The 21,340-nt window shown below is 38.7% G+C and overlaps 1 pseudogene; it reads right to left on the bottom strand.

The window, feature by feature from the left end:
• Window positions 1–3,966: 3,966 nt before the first annotated feature.
• Window positions 3,967–5,346, bottom strand: LOC148578154 (uncharacterized; annotated as a pseudogene).
• Between the last annotated feature and the right edge of the window lie 15,994 nt (window positions 5,347–21,340).

The raw sequence follows: 21,340 nt of genomic DNA, 5'->3' as shown, positions 1-21,340 counted from the left end.
TTAATTACTTGTTAAAATATAATATTTATTATTCTATTGAGATGAGAAACTAGCTTTAAAGTGGAGTCTATGATTGTAAATTTTTTTATAATAGATATTTATAAGTGTCTCCACAACAAATAGCTACTATTCAATGGCTAATTTTGCAACGACTATATAATGGCTAATTTTTTCTTGTCTGATTTGAAACAGCTAATTTGTAACAACTAGAAAATAGTTAGTTGTGCAACGACTACTTTCATAAACAATAACATATAATAATATTGACTAAGTTTAAAAGTTACATAAAAAATGAATAAAACATATATACTACATCGAAAAATAGAATAAAACAAAGCACATCACATATGGAAATACACGATAAAAATGAAACAAACTTTTAACTCTATAAATACTGTAACAGCCTAACTTTTAGCACTTTATGATCGTACTAAAAGTTTAGACGTTAGTTACTTCTAAACTTTTTTTATTTTATACTATATTTATTTAATATTGAGCCTTTGCAAATACGAACCGAAATTTTAACCAAGAAACAAAGAGTCTGTACTTTAAACCATTTAATCAGAAATATATATATATATAGACTTATTCAAAGATCCTCAAATACACGACGAGGGAAAAATAAAATCTAAGATTAAACCAAATACAGAGGGTATGAATACATATATACATAAAGCTCCGGAGTTTGGTCGCGGCCTCGCGCCAAGGATTTCTGAAGCTGTCACTGAACAGAGAAAATCTGTATGGGGGTGAGAACTTCGTCCTCGCAGGTTCTCAGTAGGGATAGTGAATGCCGTGAGAGTAAAGACATAAGTTGCAAATAATTACTTTTTAACTTTAAAATAATTACCTTTAGAATTCTTTAAAACTCACTTTAAAGACTTTAGTTAGTTCTTAGTAAGTTAAATCATTTAAGTAAATCCCAATCACGTCATTTGGTTATGAGTTTCAGTGATCAGTTCTCGGTTATCTTAGTCTTTGACATATACATGAACCAACAAGCACAAGCAGACACGCAATATAAACACACAAACAATTTACACATAAATCAAATACAAGGAATTTACAAATAACTCAGCACCACAGACAAAAATACTCAAGAAATTCACACAATGCATATGATGAATGTCTTTCCTATGCAGGCCATGAGCTCATGCGTCGGTTGTCTACCTGCAACTTGACGTTACTCGGAGCGAACCTGGAATATAATTTCTTTACTGTGTCAGTAAGGCACATTAGTATCATCATGGATGAACTCATGTCAGTTAGGATACCTTGGCATCACGGTTACCCGTATCAGTTAGGCCAAATTACAATGATGTTGCTCACATTTCTATGTGCATCATAGTAAGAAACGGGCTATCAGTTAGGCAAACATTCCTGCATTAGCAACCTTAGACTATTAGTTAGGCGGGCACTTCTGCATTAGCAATTGGCACAAAGGCCCAGTCAACAACCAATTCTCATATACAATCATTAATTATCAATTATTCATTCATCATTCACAGTTTTTCACTTAACTTTCTTAATCATAGTTTCTCATTTTGTTTTTTTTTGTCGTACCTCGCTCGTCGCGCTGGTCGTGTGGCCACAAACGGTGCAGCGATAAGAGTTCCGGATCAAAAGTTATGTTGGATTGAATCAAGAGCAAAGGTTTGTTCTTGCACCTTCACCCCCAAATGTGTTTCAGCATTCTTGCTGAATGAAAGAGGGAGGAGGGGTTTTCATTAAGTGTATTGGGCTGAGTGGGTTGGACCTTGGGCTTAATAGTGGCCTGGTTCGGTCCATTCGGTCTAATCTTGGGCTAAATTTTTTAAAATTAGTGTCAAAATTCATGTTTTAATTAATCCTACCACATTAAACTATAAAATTCTATTTTTCTAATTTTTTAGATTAATAATTAATTTATTCGCTAATTATTTGTTAATTATGCGGGGTTTACAAAAGATGCATTTAAGATGTTGACTGTAGCATTCTTGATTGGCAATAGATTTTAGTGAGACTTAGTGTATGGATCAAAGATGTTGACATTGAGGGTTTTAAATAGGGAAGGAGAGAGGAAGAGAACAAAGACTACGAAATAATATTAAATACACTAATATGATTATGTTGTGTTGTGTTACAAGGGAACAGTAATTCTATATAATAGTTGCAAAACCCTAAAGGAAATGATCATGCAATAGAAGATAATTCCAAAACTAATAAAAGATATTTGATATTCTAGAGATATGAAGAATGAAGATATTATATGATATATTCTTTTTTCTAATAAAAGAAAATAATGTTTTAAGAAGAATATCTTATAATTCTATATTCTTTGGAAAACTGAAAATTGACTCAAAAGCCAAAACCAAGATATTTCAATTATGTGATTGTTAAAGTGATCTAAGTTCGACTGAGAATCATATTTGATTTACTGGAAATTATTTTTCATAAACTTAAAAAATATTATTTTTATTGAACTTTTGTATATAGTGAAATTTAAAGTTTTGAACTATATTTGTGCTAGCTACTCTGGTCACAAGTTTCTCTTAGATTGGAAATTTTGGTGTGTTTGGATTTGATTTTTTAAAGTAATATACTTCACTTTTGATATATCTGTATAATTTTTTATTTAAAAAATAATCTAAATCTCAAACAATCCCAGTTCCAGATTTTTAGCAGAAACCTCATAATGTAGGTCTAAGAAAATTATATTTTAGCCTTTTTTTAGGGACTTGGGTAATATGGGGTGCTCAAAGTCCCACATCGAGGAGTATGGGATGCTTGATGTTGTATATAAGGAGAGTAGTTCTTCTCCCTTATCAGCTAGTTTTTAAGGTGTGCTTTCTCATTTTTCTTAGATACTTAACAATGGTATCAAAGCGTAGTTGTTGGCGCCATGGAAAGGGCTACCTATAGGCTAGATTAAGGTGAATATCGAATACTGATAGAGGGTAGCAAAGTGGCTACCATTGGGTCAGTATCAATAGAGTGAAGCCGTCGTGGACATCGACTCTCCAGGGCCGGTGTATTGTTAGGGACTTGGGTATTATGGGGTGCTCAAAGTCCCACATCGAGGAGTATGGGATGCTTGATGTTGTATATAAGGAGAGTGGTTCTTTCCCCTTATCAGCTAGCTTTTAAGGTGTGGTTTCCCACTTTCGTTAAATACTTAATAATGGTATCATAGCGTGGTCATTGGCGCCATGGAAAGGGACTTGAGGTCTAGCTTAGAGAATACTTTTGCATTTCCTAATTTGTCCAGCAGCTCATCAATCACCGGAATTGGAAATTTATCAGCTATGGTCTCTCGATTCAATGCTCGGTAATCTATGCAGAATCCCCAACCTCCATCTTTCTTTTTAACTAGGATCACCAGGCTTGAGAACGGGCTAGTGCTCAAACGTATGATGCCAGAATTCAGCGTCTCTTTTACAATTTTTTCAATCTCAATTTTCTGATATCGTGGGTATCTATAGGGTCTGATGTGAGGAATCTCTGACCCTTCCTTCAAGATGATTGCATGGTCCTTCTCGCGTTTGGGTGGGAGGCCTATAGGGGTCTGAAACAAGTCCCCATATTGTTGCAGATATTGTTTAGCTTCAGCAGAAATCACCTCTTGCTCTTGCTCCTTGGTGGCAGCAACCCTGGTGGTGATAACATAACCCTCCCCATCACTTTTCAGAGCGTGCAAAGTCTTCTTCCATGAAATCCTGCTTCTACTCAAGGAATGATCACCTTTTAGTTGCATCTTTCTACCATCTTGCTTCTAGTTCAATGTTAATTCTCCATAATCTCCCACAAACCTCCCTAGACTCGCCAGCCATCCTGCTCCTAACACCACCTCCGAATAGCCCAGCTTCATTACAAAGAAGTTTTGGACTATTTGGACCCCTTGAATATTAAAGTGAACTCCTTCACAACCTTCATTCCCCTTTTCTACAGTGTTGTTTACCACCTCCACTTGAAACTCCTTTATCTTTCTCACTGGTAACGCCAGCTGCCTAACAACCTCGGTGGCAGTGAAATTTGCCGAAGCCCCAGGGTCGATGAGTACCACCACTGTTCTGCCCTGAATCTCCCCTTGGACCTTAAAGGTCTTATGAGTAGTAAGTCCCTAATAGCTGTATGATGATAGTTGCAGCTCTTCCGTTCAGGTTTCCTTTCATGGGCCTCTTGGTTCATCCCTACGTCTCCTTCTGCCTCCTCTTCTGCATCTTCTCCTAGAAGTATGATTTGATAGTGCTTCATGGAGCACCTATGATCAGGTCCCCACTTCTCTCCACATCTGAAGCACAACGCTTTCCTCTGTCTCTCTGCCCACTCTTCGTTTGAGAGCCACTGTGTGCCACTGTTACGAGTCATCTGCGAATGAGAAGCATTGCTGCCTCCGTTTGAACTAGTGTTAAGGCATGTACAAGGAATAGAGGTGCCTTTGTTTGTATTGGATCCAATCTCATCCCTTGATTCGCCTTTTCTGTCGTGGGTGTTGTACTTCGCCAAAATAGGATTTTTGAAAAATCCAAATCTAGCTCCCACCGAACCAGATCCGCCTGACCTGCTCCCTTTCGGCAACCCCTCCACCCTCCTGCCGTTAGGTTCAACCCCGGTCTCCTTCCATGCTTGATTTCTCCATCCAATAGCCGTGGCTTTATCCATTAAAGCTGGTAAATTATCAAACCGAGCCACTTCCAACTGCGCCTGAATTTCCTTTTTGAGTCCATTTGCAAAGATGCACATGAGAGCCTCGGTTCTCAGGTTTCTCTGCGTTCATGCTGCAGCCTCAAACTCTTGCCTATACTCAATGACGTCCTCCACCTGCTTCATCTCTAGTAACGAAGCCATGGGGTTGAGAGCAGCTCCAGGTTGAAAACGTTTCAATAAGTCCTCCTTGAATCATCTCTATGTCTGAAATGGTGTGTATTCTTCCCACCATGCGAGAGCCTCTCCCTTCAAAGCAAGAGTGACAAAGTCCATCCTTTCTATCGGAGTCACCTGGGTGACATGAAAATATCTTTCCATCTTCACCAGCCAGCCATTTGCATCATCTCCCGAGAAGATGGGAATGTCAAGCTTCCTGGTAGGCTCAAATCTCCTCAGTTCTGTTTCACCTTAATTATTGCCGCCGCCTCTGCCTTCTGAAACTTCTCTATCTCCCTCGTTTCTCCCTCCATCCCTGTTTCCTCCCTGGTCATGGTGTTGTTGCGAAAGCATTTCCCTCACCTGTCTCAGCAGGTTAGTGGATAAGAGTTCAAACGATCGGTTTTGAGCTTCCAGCGTACGATTCTGGGCCTTCCTCATCTCCTCCATTTGCTTCTCCAAGACTTCTAATCTCGACTCCATGGTAGCTCGCGTGGAAACCATGCACAAAACATCTAAGATCGGTGCTCTGATACCAGTTGTTACACTGGAATTTATTTTAAGAGAAATATAGAAATATAATAGAATAGTAAAAGACAAAGAGGAACTTTGAGAGTCCTTTTCTCTTTCTCTCCAGGGTATGTAATACCTTTTCATATAACAAATTTAAGTTGCAAAATTATTTTTTTTTCAGAATTTGAAACAAACACAAATTGTGGGCCTAGTAAACTATAACTTTGAGCACATTATAGAACATGGGCTATCTTTTAATATTACAGTCTTTTTATTAAACTCATATATGTCTTCCATTGTCTTTCTTGTATACGGTCGTCATGTTCTTAGAAACCAAAGAAAAAATAGAATAAAGGTATGATTGTTGATCACGTAAGAAGAATAGAAGAGAAAACCAATGTACTATATAATATATGTAACAAGATTTTATAAACTAACCGTTTGTTTAATGCGAACAATAACAGAATTAAAGATTTAGATTTATTAATTGGAAATTAATTTTTTAGATTTTACATTTATTTGATTTGATTTTCTCTGGTTTAATTTAATACAAATATAATTATTTGATCAATTCTATTATTAAAAACGATTGTTAAAATATTTTTTGTCGAGTTTAAATGCAAATTGTGTGCTGTGTATGGGTGAACTGAAAACGGTGCACTACTTTTTCTTTGGTCGGGTTCCTCTAAAGAATGCTTTGAGGCTTGGTTGGATAGAGGTATGAGTAAGAAAAGGAGTTTCTTACGGTGATCTGGTTTGTGTGAAAGGGTAAGAATGAGATGATTTTCAAGAATGTCGTGTTTGATGAAAAAAGAATAAAATATGATATAGTTGTTTTCAGTTTGTGCTTCAAACTGAAATAAGAAGAGGGAACAGAGAAGAACAGTTAGTCCAAACCTTTCATGCAGGTATGGCACGACAACTGGTTCGAGAATGTTTAGGGTTCACAGGAGAAGTATTAAGTTTCTACGTTATTCAATGATGTATTTAAGTGTTAGATTTGCGTTGCTATGGTTTCTTTAGGTGCTTGATAAACCCCATTTTTAGGGTTTATCTTGTGCTCAATTGAGTGTATTTTATCCACTATTCTCACACTTATTCATAGAATTCGCATGTTTTACATTTTCCTTCCTAATTTTGTGCTATGATTGAAAACATGCTTCTTTGGCCCTAAATTTGCTAACTTTAATCCTCTCTTATTACCATTCGATGCCTTGATATGTGTGTTAAGTGATTTCAGGGTTTATAGGGCAGGAATGACTTAGAGGATGGAAAGGAAGCATGCAAAAGTGGAAGGAACACAAGAAATTGAAGGAATTGCTAAGTTGTCAAGCCTGACCTCTTCGTACTAAATCGATCATAACTTGAGCTACAGAGGTCCAAATGAGGCGGTTTCAGTTGCGTTAGAAAGCTAACATCCAAGGCTTCAAAATGACATGCAATTTCCCATAGTTTTTGGTGCACGAAATTGTGATCTCAATGGCGCCAACAACTTGGTACGCACAATTGTAATCTCAACTCTTTTTCACAACTCCGCACAACTAACCAGCAAGTGCACTGGGTCGTCCAAGTAATAAACCTTACGTGAGTAAGGGTCGATCCCATAGAGATTGTCGGCTTGAAGCAAGCTATGGTCATCCTTGTAAATCTCAGTCAGGCGAATTCAAATGGTTATGAGGTTTTGATAATTAAAATATAAATAAAACAGAAAATAAGATAAAGTTACTTATGTAATTCATTGGTGGGAATTTCAGATAAGCGTCTGGAGATGCTTTGTTGCTTTTGAACCTCTGCTTTCCTACTGCCTTCTTCCAACCATGCATTACCCCATTCCATTGCAAGCTGTATGATCCTATCGGATGAAAACAAATCCATATGCGCTGTCACCGCACGGCTAATCATCTGTCGGTTCCCGCTAGCGTCGGAATAAGACCATTGTCTTTTTGCACACTGTCACCTGTGCCCCACATTCGCAGGTTTGAAGCTTGTCACAGTCATCCCTTCCCAGATACTACTCGGAATACCACAGATAAGGTCTAGACTTTCCGGATCTCAAGAATGCTGCCAATGGTTCTAGCCTATACCACGAAGACTCTGATCTCACGGAATGGAATGCTCTGTTGTCAGGAGAGGCAACCATGCATCGTGAACCAGGAGGCCAAGAGATACGCACTCAAGCTATTGCAGATAGAACGGAAGTGGTTGTCAGGCACGCGTTCATAAATGAGAATGATGATGAGTGTCACGGGTCATCACATTCATCAGGTTGAAGTGCGAGTGAATATCTTGGATAAGAAGTAGGCGTGAATTGAATACAAAAACAATAGTACTTGTATTAATTCATGAAGAACAGCAGAGCTCCACACCTTAATCTATGGGGTGTAGAAACTCCACTGTAGAAAATACATAAGTGAAAGGTCTAGGCATGGCCGTGAGGCCAGCCTCTCAAACGTGAACAATGGTCTCCAAAGTATAAAGTATGGCTAAAAGACGTAAAATAAATCTCTAAAAGTAGTTTATATACTAGGCTAGTAACCTAGGGTTACAGAAAATGAGTAACTAAGTGCAGATAGTGCAGAAATCCACTTCCGGGGCCTACTTGGTGTGTGCTTGGGCTAAGCATTGAAGCCTTTTCGTGCTTAAGCTGTTCCTAGAGTTAAACGCCAGCTTTGGTGCCAGTTTGGGCGTTTAACTCCAATTCTGGTGCCAGTTTGGGCGTTTTACGCCAAGATATTTTAGGCTGACTTTGAACGCCAGTTTGGGCCATCAAATCCCGAGCAAAGTATGGACTATTATATATTGCTGAAAAGCCCAGGATGTCTACTTTCCAACGCAATTGAGAGTGCGCCAATTGGTCTTCTTTAGCTCCAAAAAATCCACTTCGAGTGCAGGGAGGTCAGAATCCAACAGCATCTGCAGTTCTTTTTCAGCCTCTGAATCAGATTTTTGCTCAGGTCCCTCAATTTCAGCCAGAAAATACCTGAAATCACAGAAAAATACACAAACTCATAGTAAAGTCCAGAAATGTGATTTTTGAATAAAAACTAATAAAAATGTAATAAAAAGTAATTAAAATATACTAAAAACTATGTAAAAACAATGCCAAAAAGGGTATAAATTATCCGCTCATCACAACACCAAACTTAAATTGTTGCTTGTCCCCAAGCAACTAAAAACAAAAATAGGATAAAAAGAAGAGAATATACAATGAATTCCAAACTTATCAATGAAGATTAGCTTCAATTAGATGAGCGAGACTTGTAGCCTTTTTGCTTCTGAACAGTTTTGGCATCTCACTTTATCCTTTGAAGTTCAGAATGATTGACATCTATAGGAACTCAGAATTTAGATAGTGTTATTGATTCTCCTAGTTCAGTATGTTGATTCTTGAACACAACTACTTTATGAGTCTTGGCCGTGACCCTAAGCATTTTGTTTTCCAGTATTACCATCGGATACATAAATGCCACAGACACATAACTGGGTGAACCTTTTCAAATTGTGACTTAGCTTTGCTAGAGTCCCCAGTTAGAGGTGCCCAGAGCTCTTAAGCACACTCTTTTTGCTTTGCACCATGACTTTAACCGCTCAGTCTCAAGCTTTTCACTTGACACCTTCACGCCACAAGCACATGGTTAGGGACAGCTTGGTTTAGCTGCTTAGGCCAGGATTTTATTCCTGTGGGCCCTCCTATCCATTAATGCTCAAAGCCTTGGATCCTTTTTATTTACCCTTGCCTTTTGGTTTAAAGGGCTATTGGCTTTTTCTACTTGCTTTTTTTCTTTTTCTTTCTTTCTTTTTTCCTTTATTTTTTTCGCATTTTTTTTCGCAAGCTTTTTCTATTCACTGCTTTTTCTTGATTCAAGAATCAATTTTATGATTTTTCAGATTATCAAATAACATTTCTCATTTTTCTTTATTCTTTCAAGAGCCAACAATTTTAACATTCATAAACAACAAATTAAAAAATATGCACTGTTCAAGCATTCATTCAGAAAACAAGAGGTATTGCCACCACATCAAAATAATTAAACTAATTTCAAGATAGAATTCGAAATCATGCATTTCTAGTTCTTTTGCAATTTAAAACATTTTTCATTAAAGAAAGGTGGTGGATTCATAGGACATTCATTACTTTAAGACATAGACACTAGACACTAATGATCATGTAATAAAGACACAAACATAAATAAAACATAAAGCATAGGGAATGAAAAACAGAAAAATAAGGAACAAAGAAATTAAAGAATGGGTCCACCTTAGTGATGGCGGCTAGTTCTTCCTCTTGAAGATCTTATGTAGTGCTTGAGCTCTTCTATGTCTCTTCCTTGCCTTTGTTGCTCCTCCCTCATGGCTCTTTGGTCTTCTCTAATTTCATGGAGGAGGATGGAATGCTCTTGGTGCTCCATCCTTAGTTGTCTCATGTTGGAACTTAATTCTCCTAGGGAGGTGTTGATTTGCTCCCAATAGTTTTGTGGAGGAAAGTGCATCCGTTGAGGCATCTCAGAGACTTCATGATGAGGAATTTCCTCATGCTCTTGTTGAGGTCCATGAGTGGGCTCTCTTGTTTGCTCCATCCTTTTCTTAGTGATGGGCTTATCCTCTTCAATGAGGGTGTCTTCCTCTACGACAATTCCAGCTGAATTGCATAGGTGACAAATGAGATGAGGGAAGGCTAACCTTGCCAAAGTAGAGGGCTTATCCGCCACCTTGTAGAGTTCTAGGAATATGATCTCATGAACTTCTACTTCCTCTCTATTCATGATACTATGGATCATGATAGCCTGGTCTATTGTAACTTCAGACCGGTTACTAGTAGGAATTATAGAGCGTTGGATGAACTCTAACCATCCCCTAGCCATGGGTTTGAGGTCAAGCCTTCTTAGTTGAACCGGCTTGCCTCTTGAGTCTCTCTTCCATTGAGCGCCTTCCATACAAATGTCCCTAAGGACTTGGTCCAACCTTTGATCAAAGTTGACCCTTCTAGTGAAAGGGTGAGGATCTCTGATGGGAAAATTTATGGAAAAATGAATTTCCAAAACACACAAATCTAACCGGCAAGTATACCGGGTCGCATCAAGTAGTAAAACTCACTTAGAGTGAGGTCGATCCCACAGGGATTGATGGATCAAGCAACTTTAGTGGGTGATTAGTTTAGTCAAGCTAACATTGATGTGAATTGTGTGAAATTGTAACCAATAGGAAGTAAAGGACAATGAATTTAAAGTTGCAGAATGTAAATTGGCAAGTAACTTAAAGAGCAAGAAATGTAAATTGCAAGAATCTTAAATTGCAAGAAATGTAAATTGCATGAAATTAAAAGGGGAGTGGGTGCTGAAAATTAAAGAAAGCAATAGATTAAGCAACTGGAAATTTAAATTACCGGAAGAATAAAGGAAATTGGATGCTGGGAATTAAAACAGAATTGAGATTGTGAAGTGCAGTGAATTAAGGAACGCTCAGATGCTCAGCTCAATTACAAAATAAAATTGAAGATCTCAGGAAATCAAAGAGACTAGAAAACAAGTCTAGATCTCAAGCCCTTCCTTGATTCAACAGCTGATAATTGCAAAAGAAAATAGAGAAGAAAGCAGTAAAGATAATTTAGATCCAAATCACAATTTCTTCAAATTATGCAGCAAGTAAACAGAGAGAAATCTCAAAGGGAGAATGAAACAGAATACCTTCAATTCTCCACCCAAGACTCAAAAAAACAAAGAAAAGAAAACTAAAGAGAGAGAGCTCTCTAATGCCAATGCTCCCTAGTGGAGCCAACCTTCTCAATGCTCTCTATCAGAGCCCCCGCTTTCTAAAATGAGAATGATGCCTTATATAGGCTTTTTACAAAATGAAAATGAAAATGAAAGTGAAATTAAAGACAAATTACAATTAAATGAAATTCCTATTTTATCTATCTCTTGTGCCTTTGAGTGATGATAATGGGCTTTGCGTGCTTTGGATTTGGGTTGAAGATGGCCTCTGTTGATTGCTCTTGGAGTTGGAGAGAAACCCACTTGTGAACCGGGCCATGAACCATTAAAGCTTGAGTAAAAGTTTGAGGCAAACTTTTACTCAAGCTTTTTATATCAGCTAGCCTCCTTTTGCTGTCATCCATGTTTGAGCCAAAGTTTGAGGTCAAACTTTGAGCCAAACGTGGATCCCTCTTGCACGCCTCTTGGGATGCTACTTTTGTTCGCTTGTCAACGTTGCAAATTTCATGCCCACTATAAACTATTATATATGGTTGGAAAGCTCGGAATGTCAGCTTTCTAACCCAATTGGAATCACCTCAATTGGACATCTACAACTCAAGTTATGCTCATTTGAAGAGGACAGGGTCGCTGGCTTTGGTGTGCAACGTTTGAGGCGACGTTTGACCTCAAACGTGGACGAAAACGCCATCTTCAAATGCATTGTCCACCCCATACTATTATATATTGTTGGAAATCCCTGAATGTCTACTTTCCAATGCCGTTGGAAGCGCATCATTTGGAGCTCCACAGCTCGAGTTATGCTTCGTTGAAGGTGCAGAGGTCAATTGGCCTCACTGCAGGTTGCCACCATGTTCGTTTATGCACATTTCGGGGCAGTTTTCTCCCTCAATTTTAGTGTTCACGATGCAGTGCCATATATGCTTGGAAATCTCTCAATTCCTAATTTCCATTGCTTTTTGAATCACCTCATTTGGAGCTCTGTAGCTCAAGTTATTCTTGTTGGAAGTATACCCTTCAGCCTGTTGTGGCGCCAACGTTTGCCTAAAAGCTTGAGGTCAAACGTTGGCGCAAGCTTTTGCTCCCTTAAGCATTAATGCATGTGAGGCCTAGGTTTCATGGTCATGGGCCACGCTTCTCTTCCTTGGTTTGGTCATGGGCCACGCTTTTAGAAGCGTGGCCTAAGCCTCCAAAGTGTGCTCCAACTTCAAAGTGTGCCCAAAATTCCTCTTTTCTTCTTTTTAGCTTATTTTGTGCTCTTTTTGCTTCTTTTTCTTCTTATTTCCTACAAAGTTTATCAATTCAAAAGATCAAAGAAATATACCATTTAAGCACCAAAGAATGCAATATTTAAGCACTAATCATAAATTTCTTGTATGAAAAAGCATAGAAAAATATGACATGGTGACATGTCATCACAACACCAAACTTAAACCTTGCTTGTCCCCAAGCAAGAAAAGAATCATGCATTTAAAGATTGACAATCCAAGGTAAGAAGAGTAGCAACTCAATTTTCATGGTAAGCTAGTTTTCTAAGCATGCTACAATCACAAAAGAGATGTAAATGATTGATGTTTCTATCTAGCTCAATTTATGAAATCTTTCTCTTATATTTCTTCCTTGAAACAAGCTTTTGATTTTTCTTATTAGCTTCTCCTTTTGGGTGCTTTGCCCCATGAGTTAATAACAAAGCTACGACTTCTAAATGCTTTGTTTTCAAGTATTACCACTTGATACATAAGCACCACAAGCATTTGATTAGAGGACTTCATTAAGCACATTTTTCTTTTCTTTTCTTGACTCTCTAATCATTGATGCTCAGAGCCTTGAGCTTTGAGGGAGTGCTTTTGCACTTTGAGCCTAACCTTGACTTCTAAGTGTTTTGTTTTCAAGCATTTGGCTTGATACATAAACACCACAAGTACTTAACAAATAAATTGCCATTGGTACTCAGAGCCTTCAGCTTTCTCATTCTTTCCCTTTTTCTTTTCTTGCTTTAATTGTATTTGCCTCTTCAAGGTTTTCATGATTTTAAAAGATTTCACAAAACGTGCTAGATGAAAACTTCAATTAAATAAAATCTAATGCAATTAAGCAACAATCAAACATACTAGCTTTCTAATACTTTTATGCACATGCTAAATTCTTCTTTAATTCTTTGTTTGTTTATGATCATGATACTTTATTGCTTTTGAATTCACAAAACTCAAGTTGGTGGTCATAATGCCACAGCACCATGTTGCAATTTAGAAATCAAACTATGCCTTTTCATACACACATGCATATAGAGAAGATAAAGACAATCATGCAGTTTATAGTGCTTGAAACAAATGAGAGGAAAAGGAACTTTACAACCTTGTAGTTCATCTTCTCTATTGTTGTCATTTTCCTCCCATTCTCCTCCTTCCCTTGCCAAATTTAGAATGCTTGCTCATCCTCAAGCAACAATTAGAACAATGGCTATGGGGCTAAGATGGATCACGAGTGTCTTATACAATGAAATGTTAGTAGCACATGTGTTTTAAGCAAGAAAAATGATAGATAACAATCAAGGCACAAGAGAACAGAGACATTATGATTGCATAGATAAGAAGGTGTGCACAATACATTGCATAAAAGATAAGTGGCACACCAAACTTAGTGTGACACTTTCACTTGGAATTGATGCAAGTATCTGTAAAGATTGGAAGCAAATTTTGTTGCATAGCAACACCAAACTTAGAATGCAACCACATGTCAATTTATTTGAAATAAAACTAAACGAAAGAAACTGTTATATGTTAAATACAATCACCATGTTAAGAATCTGTCATGAATAAAGCTCTCTTGGTAGTGTATTAACAAACACAGTAAATAAAAGAAAGCATTTAAAACAAGGAAATGACTAAAAACAAAGAGAAAACTAAAATTGTCTAACTAAAAGAAAGATAACAATGCAAAGAACATTATGATTATGCAAACAAGTGGTGTTGCTAAATGATTTGCGTAGAAAAATAAGTGGCATACCAAACTTAGAATCTTGGTGTGTAACTTTCAATTTTTTGATTTGATGCAATCATCCAAAAAGATTGAAAATAATCTGTTGCAAGGCAACACCAAACTTAGAATGTAACCATATGCCAATTTATTGAATTTAAACAAAGCAAAGAAAAAGAAAACAAAGAAGATAAGAAATGTTACCCACGGTTGGGTTACCTCCCAACAAGTGCTCTTTTAGTGTCATTAGCTTGACATGTTGTTCTTCACTTTCTTCCTCTTCTTCCAGTTTGTTAAGAGGAATGACCTCAAGGGAGGAGAAGATTCAGCTATTGCCCCCTGTCTTGGTCTCTCCTCAGCAAGATTTCTTTTGTTAATGGCTTGATTGAGCTTGCTTGCTGGATCAGGGGGAGGATTGCTTGTAGTTGACCTTCTTTTCTTCATGAATATTGTCCTTTGTAGCTTGGTCACAATCCTCTTCTTAGTGCTTTTGTTAATTGCCTTAACTTTCTTGAATCTAAGTCTTGGTGGTTGTGTGATTGTTAGAGTTTTATCTTCACCCAGAGCCTCTTGAATTAGTGGTTCCATGAGCCCTTCCTCTATGCACTTCTCTGCTTCAATTGAGTGTGACTTCTCTTGATTGTCCTCCTTCATTCCTTCTTCACAACTTTCCGTCAAGTCCTTTGGGAGGGAATCTTCGTGTTCTATTGTCACTTCAATTAGTTCTTGTGAATGTAAAATCCTTGGCTCATGTTCCTCATTCTTCAGTACAATTTCACTTGACACAGGGCCCTTTGGTTCTTGTTTTTCCACTTCCTCACCCACAAATTGGTCTTCATCCTCACTGTTTGATGGTTCTAAGTTCCCCCTTGTTTGCTCTAAGGGCCCATTCATCTTCTTGAGGATGGTTTCTTTCCAGGATTGGGGTTGTGTGTATATTTCCATGAGTTTTCTGTGTATTTCAATGTCTTGGCATTGGCTTTCTAAGGGTTCTTTGGACCATTGAAGGTAATCCTCAACTGCTAATTCAAGAGATGAAGGTTGAGAGTAATTTTGGTGACATGGATGTGTTGTGGTGAAGTTGTGTTGAGGGGTATGGAATGAGTTGTGTGATTGATGGGATGACTTGTATGGATTTTGGAGGAAACTTTGTGTTGAGGCATAATCAAGTGATGAAGAACTTTCAAATGAGAAACTGGGACGTGAGGGTGGATGTTCTTCCATTCTTTGGTGATGCTTCCATCCACCATGAGGATAATGATATGAATCATTTTGTGGTGGTGGTTGGTATCCCATATGATTTTCTTGCTCATCTTGTGTCTCTGAAGCAAATCTCCATGAATTGTTGTGCTCAGAATGTGTATTCTCTTGGTGATATTCCCAGCCACCATTAGAGATTGGTGATGGTGGGTAATATCCCATAAAATTTGTTTGATCATAAGATGAGTTGAACTCCATTTGAATTTTGTAAAACACAACACCAAGGAAAATTGAAATTCATATCTCAGAGATGAATTTCTTAGTGAGGCAATAACTCAAACACCTTGGTTTCAACTTAGAACAGAGAACAAAAATAAAGAAAATGCTTGATCTAGACTTCTCACCCACTTAATCATTGTTGATCTAAATCAATCCCCGGCAACGGCGCCAAAAACTTGATGGGAAAATTTGTGGAAAAACGAATTTCCAAAACACACAAATCTAACCGGCAAGTATACCGGGTCGCATCAAGTAGTAAAACTCACTTAGAGTGAGGTCGATCCCACAAGGATTGATGGATGAAGCAACTTTAGTGGGTGATTAGTTTAGTCAAGCTAACATTGATATGAATTGTGTGAAATTGTAACCAACAGGAAGTAAAGGACAATGAATTTAAAGTTGCAGAATGTAAATTGGCAAGTAACTTAAAGAGCAAGAAATGTAAATTGCAAGAATCTTAAATTGCAAGAAATGTAAATTACATGAAATTAAAGGGGAGTGGGTGCTGAAAATTAAAGAAAGCAATAGATTAAGCAACTGGAAATTTAAATTACCGGAAGAATAAAGGAAATTGGATGCTGGGAATTAAAACAGAATTGAGATTGTGAAGTGCAGTGAATTAAGGAACGCTCAGATGCTCAACTCAATTACAAAATAAAATTGAAGATATCAGGGAATCAAAGAGACTAGAAAATAAGTCTAGTTCTCAAGCCCTTCCTTGATTCAACAGCAGATAATTGCAAAAGAAAATAGAGAAGAAAGCAGTAAAGACAATTTAGATCCAAATCACAATTCCTTCAAATTATGCAGCAAGTAAACAGAGAGAAATCTCAGAGGGAGAACGAAACAGAACACCTTCAATTCTCCACCCAAGACTCAAAAAAACAAAGAAAAGAAAACTAAAGAGAGAGAGCTCTCTAATGCCAATACTCCCTAGTGGAGCCAACCTTCTCAATGCTCTCTATCAGAGCCCCCGCTTTTTAAAATGAGAATGATGCCTTATATAGGCTTTTTACAAAATGAAAATGAAAATGAAAGTGAAATTAAAGACAAATTACAATTAAATGAAATTCCTATTTTATCTATCTCTTGTGCCTTTGAGTGATGATAATGGGCTTTGCGTGCTTTGGATTTGGGTTGAAGATGGCCTCTGTTGATTGCTCTTGGAGTTGGAGAGAAACCCACTTGTGAACCGGGCCATGAACCATTAAAGCTTGAGTAAAAGTTTGAGGCAAACTTTTACTCAAGCTTTTCATATCAGCTAGCCTCCTTTTGCTGTCATCCATGTTTGAGCCAAAGTTTGAGGTCAAACTTTGAGCCAAACGTGGATCCCTCTTGCACGCCTCTTGGGATGCTACTTTTGTCCGCTTGTCAACGTTGCAAATTTCATGCCCACTATAAACTATTATATATGGTTGAAAAGCTCTGAATGTCATCTTTCTAACCCAATTGGAATCACCTCAATTGGACATCTACAACTCAAGTTATGCTCATTTGAAGAGGACAGGGTCGCTGGCTTTGGTGTGCAACGTTTGAGGCGACGTTTGACCTCAAACGTGGATGAAAACGCCAGGTTCTGGAGGCTCAAATGCATTGTCCACCCCATACTATTATATATTGTTAGAAAACCCTGAATGTCTACTTTCCAATACCGTTGGAAGTGCATCATTTGGAGCTCCACAGCTCGAGTTATGCTCCGTCGAAGGTGCAGAGGTCAATTGGCCTCACTGCAGGTTGCCACCATGTTCGTTTATGCACATTTTGGGGTAGTTTTCTCCCTCAATTTTAGTGTTCACCATGCAGTGCCATATATGCTTGGAAATATCTCGATTCCTACTTTCCATTGCTTTTTGAATCACCTCATTTGGAGCTCTGTAGCTCAAGTTATTCTTGTTGGAAGTATACCCCTTCAGGCTGTTGTGGCGCCAACGTTTGCCTAAAAGCTTGAGGTCAAACGTTGGCGCAAGCTTTTGCTCCCTCCAGGGTGTGTTTGTTGTGGCGCCAACGTTTGCCTAAAAGCTTGAGGTCAAACGTTGGCGCAAGCTTTTGCTCCCTTAAGCATTAATGCATGTGAGGCCTAGGTTTCATGGTCATGGGCCACGCTTCTCTTCCTTGATTTGGTCATGGGCCACGCTTTTAGAAGCGTCGCCTAAGCCTCCAAAGTGTGCTCCAACTTTAAAGTGTGCCCAAAATTCCTCTTTTATTCTTTTTAGCTTATTTTGTGCTCTTTTTGCTTCTTTTTTATCTTATTTCCTACAAAGTTTATCAAATCAAAAGATCAAAAAAATATACCATTTAAGCACCAAAGAATGCAATATTTAAGCACTAATCATAAATTTCTTGTATGAAAAAGCATAGAAAAACATGACATGGTGACATGTCATCAATCTCCTTGCATCATTGGCAAGTTGAATGCTAGCCTCACATTTTCCGGACTAAAATCTAAGTAGTTCCCCTGAACTATTGTGAGCCAATTCTTTGAGTTCGGGTTCACACGTTGGTCATGGTTCTTAGTGATCCATGCATTAGCATAGAACTCTTGAACCATTAAGATCCCGACTTGTTGAATAGGGTTGGTGAGGATTTCCCAACCTCTTCTTCGAACTTCATGTCGGATCTCTGGATATTCGCTCTTTTTGAGCTTGAAGGGGACCTCGGGGATCACCTTTTTCTTGGCCACAACTTCATAGAAGTGGTCTTGATGGACCTTTGAGATGAATTTTTCCATCTCCCATGACTCGGAGGTGGAGGCAATTGCCTTCCCTTTCCTCTTTCTAGAGGTTTCTCCGGCCTTAGGTGCCATTGATGGTTATGGAAAAACAAAAAGCTTTTACTTTTCCCACACCAAACTTAGAATGGTTGCTCGTCCTCGAGCAAAAGAAGAAAGAAATGAGTAGAAGAAGAAGAAATGAAGGAGATGGAGGTGAGGAGAGGGTTCAGCCAAGGGGGTGTATTGTATATGATGTGTGAAATTGAAGGTGGTAAGGAGGGGTATTTATAAGGTAAGGGAGAGGGGGTTTCGGTCATGAAGGGGAGGGTTTGGGAGGAAAATAGTTTGAATTTGAATGGTGAGGTAGGTGGGGTTTTATGATGGATGAATGTGAGTGGTGAAGAGAGTATGGGGAAGTGGGTAAGATTTGATAGGTGAATGGTGTTTGGGGAAGAGGTATTGAGGTGATTGGTCAAAGGTGTATGGGGAAGAGTGTTATGGAAAGGTGTGAAGAGGAGAGAAGAAGAAGTGGGGTAGGTGGAAATCCTGTGGGGTCCACAGATCCTGAGGTGTCAAGGAATTTGAGTCCCTGCACCATTCTGGCATCTAAACGCCCATTCTGTGTCAAATCTGGCGTTTAACGCCAGCTCTGCTACCTTTCCTGGCGTTAAACGCCATCTCTGCTATTTTTCCTGGCGTTAAACGCCACTCTGCTGCCCATTTCTGGCGTTAAACGCCAGCCAGATGCCCATTTCTGACGTTTAATGCCAGCCTGTGCCAGACATCCCTTTCTAGCATTAAACGCCCAGAGTGCTGCCCATTCTGGCGTTTAACGCCCAGAATGCTGACAGGCTGGGCGTTTAACGCCCATTCTGCTATCCTTATTGGCGCTTAAATGCCAGTAAATCTGTCCTCCAGGGTGTGCTATTTTTAATGCTGTTTTCATTCTGTTTTTGATTTTTCAGTTGTTTTTATGACTTCACATGATCATCAACCTAAAGAGAACATAAAATAACAATGGAAAATAAATAAATATAATTAAATAACATTGGGTTGCCTCCCAATAAGCGCTTCTTTAATGTCAGTAGCTTGACAGTGAAGCTCTTAGAGAGCTTCACAGAGACTTTGAGCTTGATGTTGGCCTCCCAACACCAAACTTAGAAGTTGAGTGTGGGGACTCTGTTTGACTCTGTATTGAGAGAATCTTTTCATGCTTTCTCTCCATGGTTACAGAAGAAGATCCTTGAGCCTTAAACACAAGGTAGTCCTCATTAACTTGAAGGACTAACTCTCCTCTGTCCATATCAATCACAGCTCTTGCTGTGGCTAGGAAGGGTCTTCCAAGGATGATGAATTCATCTTCATCCTTCCCAGTCTCTAGGATTATGAAGTCAGCAGGGATGTAATAGCCTTCAACCTTCACTAAGACATCCTCTACAAGTCCATAAGCCTGTTTCCTTGAATTTTCTGCCATCTCTAGTGAGATTCTTGCAGCTTGTATCTCAAAGATCCCTAGTTTCTCCATTACAGAGAGGGGCATGAGGTTTATACTTGACCCAAGGTCACACAGAGCCTTCTTAAAGGTCATGGTGCCTATGGTACAAGGTATTAAGAACTTTCCAGGATCCTGTTTCTTCTGAGGTAATTTCAGTTGAACCAGATCATTTAGTTCATTGATGAGCAATGGGGGTTCATCCTCCCAAATCTCATTACCAATTAACTTGGCATTCAGCTTCATGATTGCTCCTAGATACTGAGCAACTTGCTCTTCAACAATGTCTTCATCCTCTTCAGAGGAAGAATACTCATCAGAGCTCATGAATGGCAACAGTAAGTTTAGTGGAATCTCTATGATCTCTATATGAGCCTCAGATTCCTTGGGTTCCTCATTAGGGAACTCCTTGGAGGCTAGTGGACGTTCATTGATGTCTTCCTCATTGAAAATCATTGCCTTTTCTTCCTCTCCAGGTTTGGCTATGTTGGTTATAGTTATGGCCTTGCACTCTCTTTTTGGGTTCTCTTCTGTATTGCTTAGGAGAGTACAAGGAGGGAGTTCAGTAACTTTCTTACTCAGCTGACCCACTTGTGCCTCCAAATTTCTAATGGAGGACTTTGTTTCAGTCATGAAACTGAGAGTGGTCTTAGATAGATCAGAGACTACAGTTGCTAAGTCAGAGTGGCTCTGCTTAGAATTCTCTGTCTGTTGCTGAGAAGATGATGGAAAAGGTTTGCTATTGCCAAACCTATTTCTTCCACCATTATTATTATTGAAGCCTTGATTAGGCTTTTGTTGATCCTTGGTGTGCGAAATCGTGATCATTCCATTCCTTGGTAACGGCGCTAAAAACATAATACGCACGTTCATGATCTTATATCTATTTCACAACTTCGTACAACTAACCAGCAAGTGCACTGGGTCGTCCAAGTAATAAACCTTACGTGAGTAAGGGTCAATCCCACGGAGATTGTCTGCTTGAAGCAAGCTATGGTCACCTTGTAAATCTCAGTTAGGCGGATTCAAATAGTTTTAAGAAATTATAGTGGATGAAAATTAGATAAAATATAAAATAGGATAATGGTACTTATGTAATTCATTGGTGAAAATTTTAGATAAGCGTATAGAGATGCTTTCGTTCCTCTGATCTCTGCTTTCCTGCTGTCTTCATCCAATCAATCCTACTCCTTTTCATGGCAAGCTGTATGTTGGGCATCACCGTTGTCAATGGCTACTTCCCGTTCTCTCAGTGAAAATGGTCCAAGATGCTCTATCATGGCACGGCTATTCATCTGTCAGTTCTCGATCATACTAGAATAGGATCCATTGATCCTTTTGTGTCTGTCACTACGCCCAGCACTCGCGAGTTTTAAGCTCGTCACAGCCATCCCTTCCCAGATCCTACTCGGAATACCACAAACAAGGTTTAGACTTTCTGGATCTCAGGAATGGCCATCCATGGTTTCTAACTTATACCACGAAGACACTAATAACTTGGACTCGGTCTCCTGTATTAGATATCCAAGAGATATCCATTCAATCTAAGGTAGAACGGAAGTGGTTGTCAGGCACGCATTCATAAGTTGAGAATGATGATGACTGTCACGATCATCA

Source organism: Arachis ipaensis, chromosome B1, assembly GCF_059453495.1.
Source record: "Arachis ipaensis isolate K30076 ecotype BB chromosome B1, ASM5945349v1, whole genome shotgun sequence".
In the NCBI taxonomy this organism is placed as follows: domain Eukaryota; kingdom Viridiplantae; phylum Streptophyta; class Magnoliopsida; order Fabales; family Fabaceae; genus Arachis; species Arachis ipaensis.
Note: the sequence above shows the minus strand (reverse complement) of the source record. Positions and strands in the feature narration are given on the sequence as shown.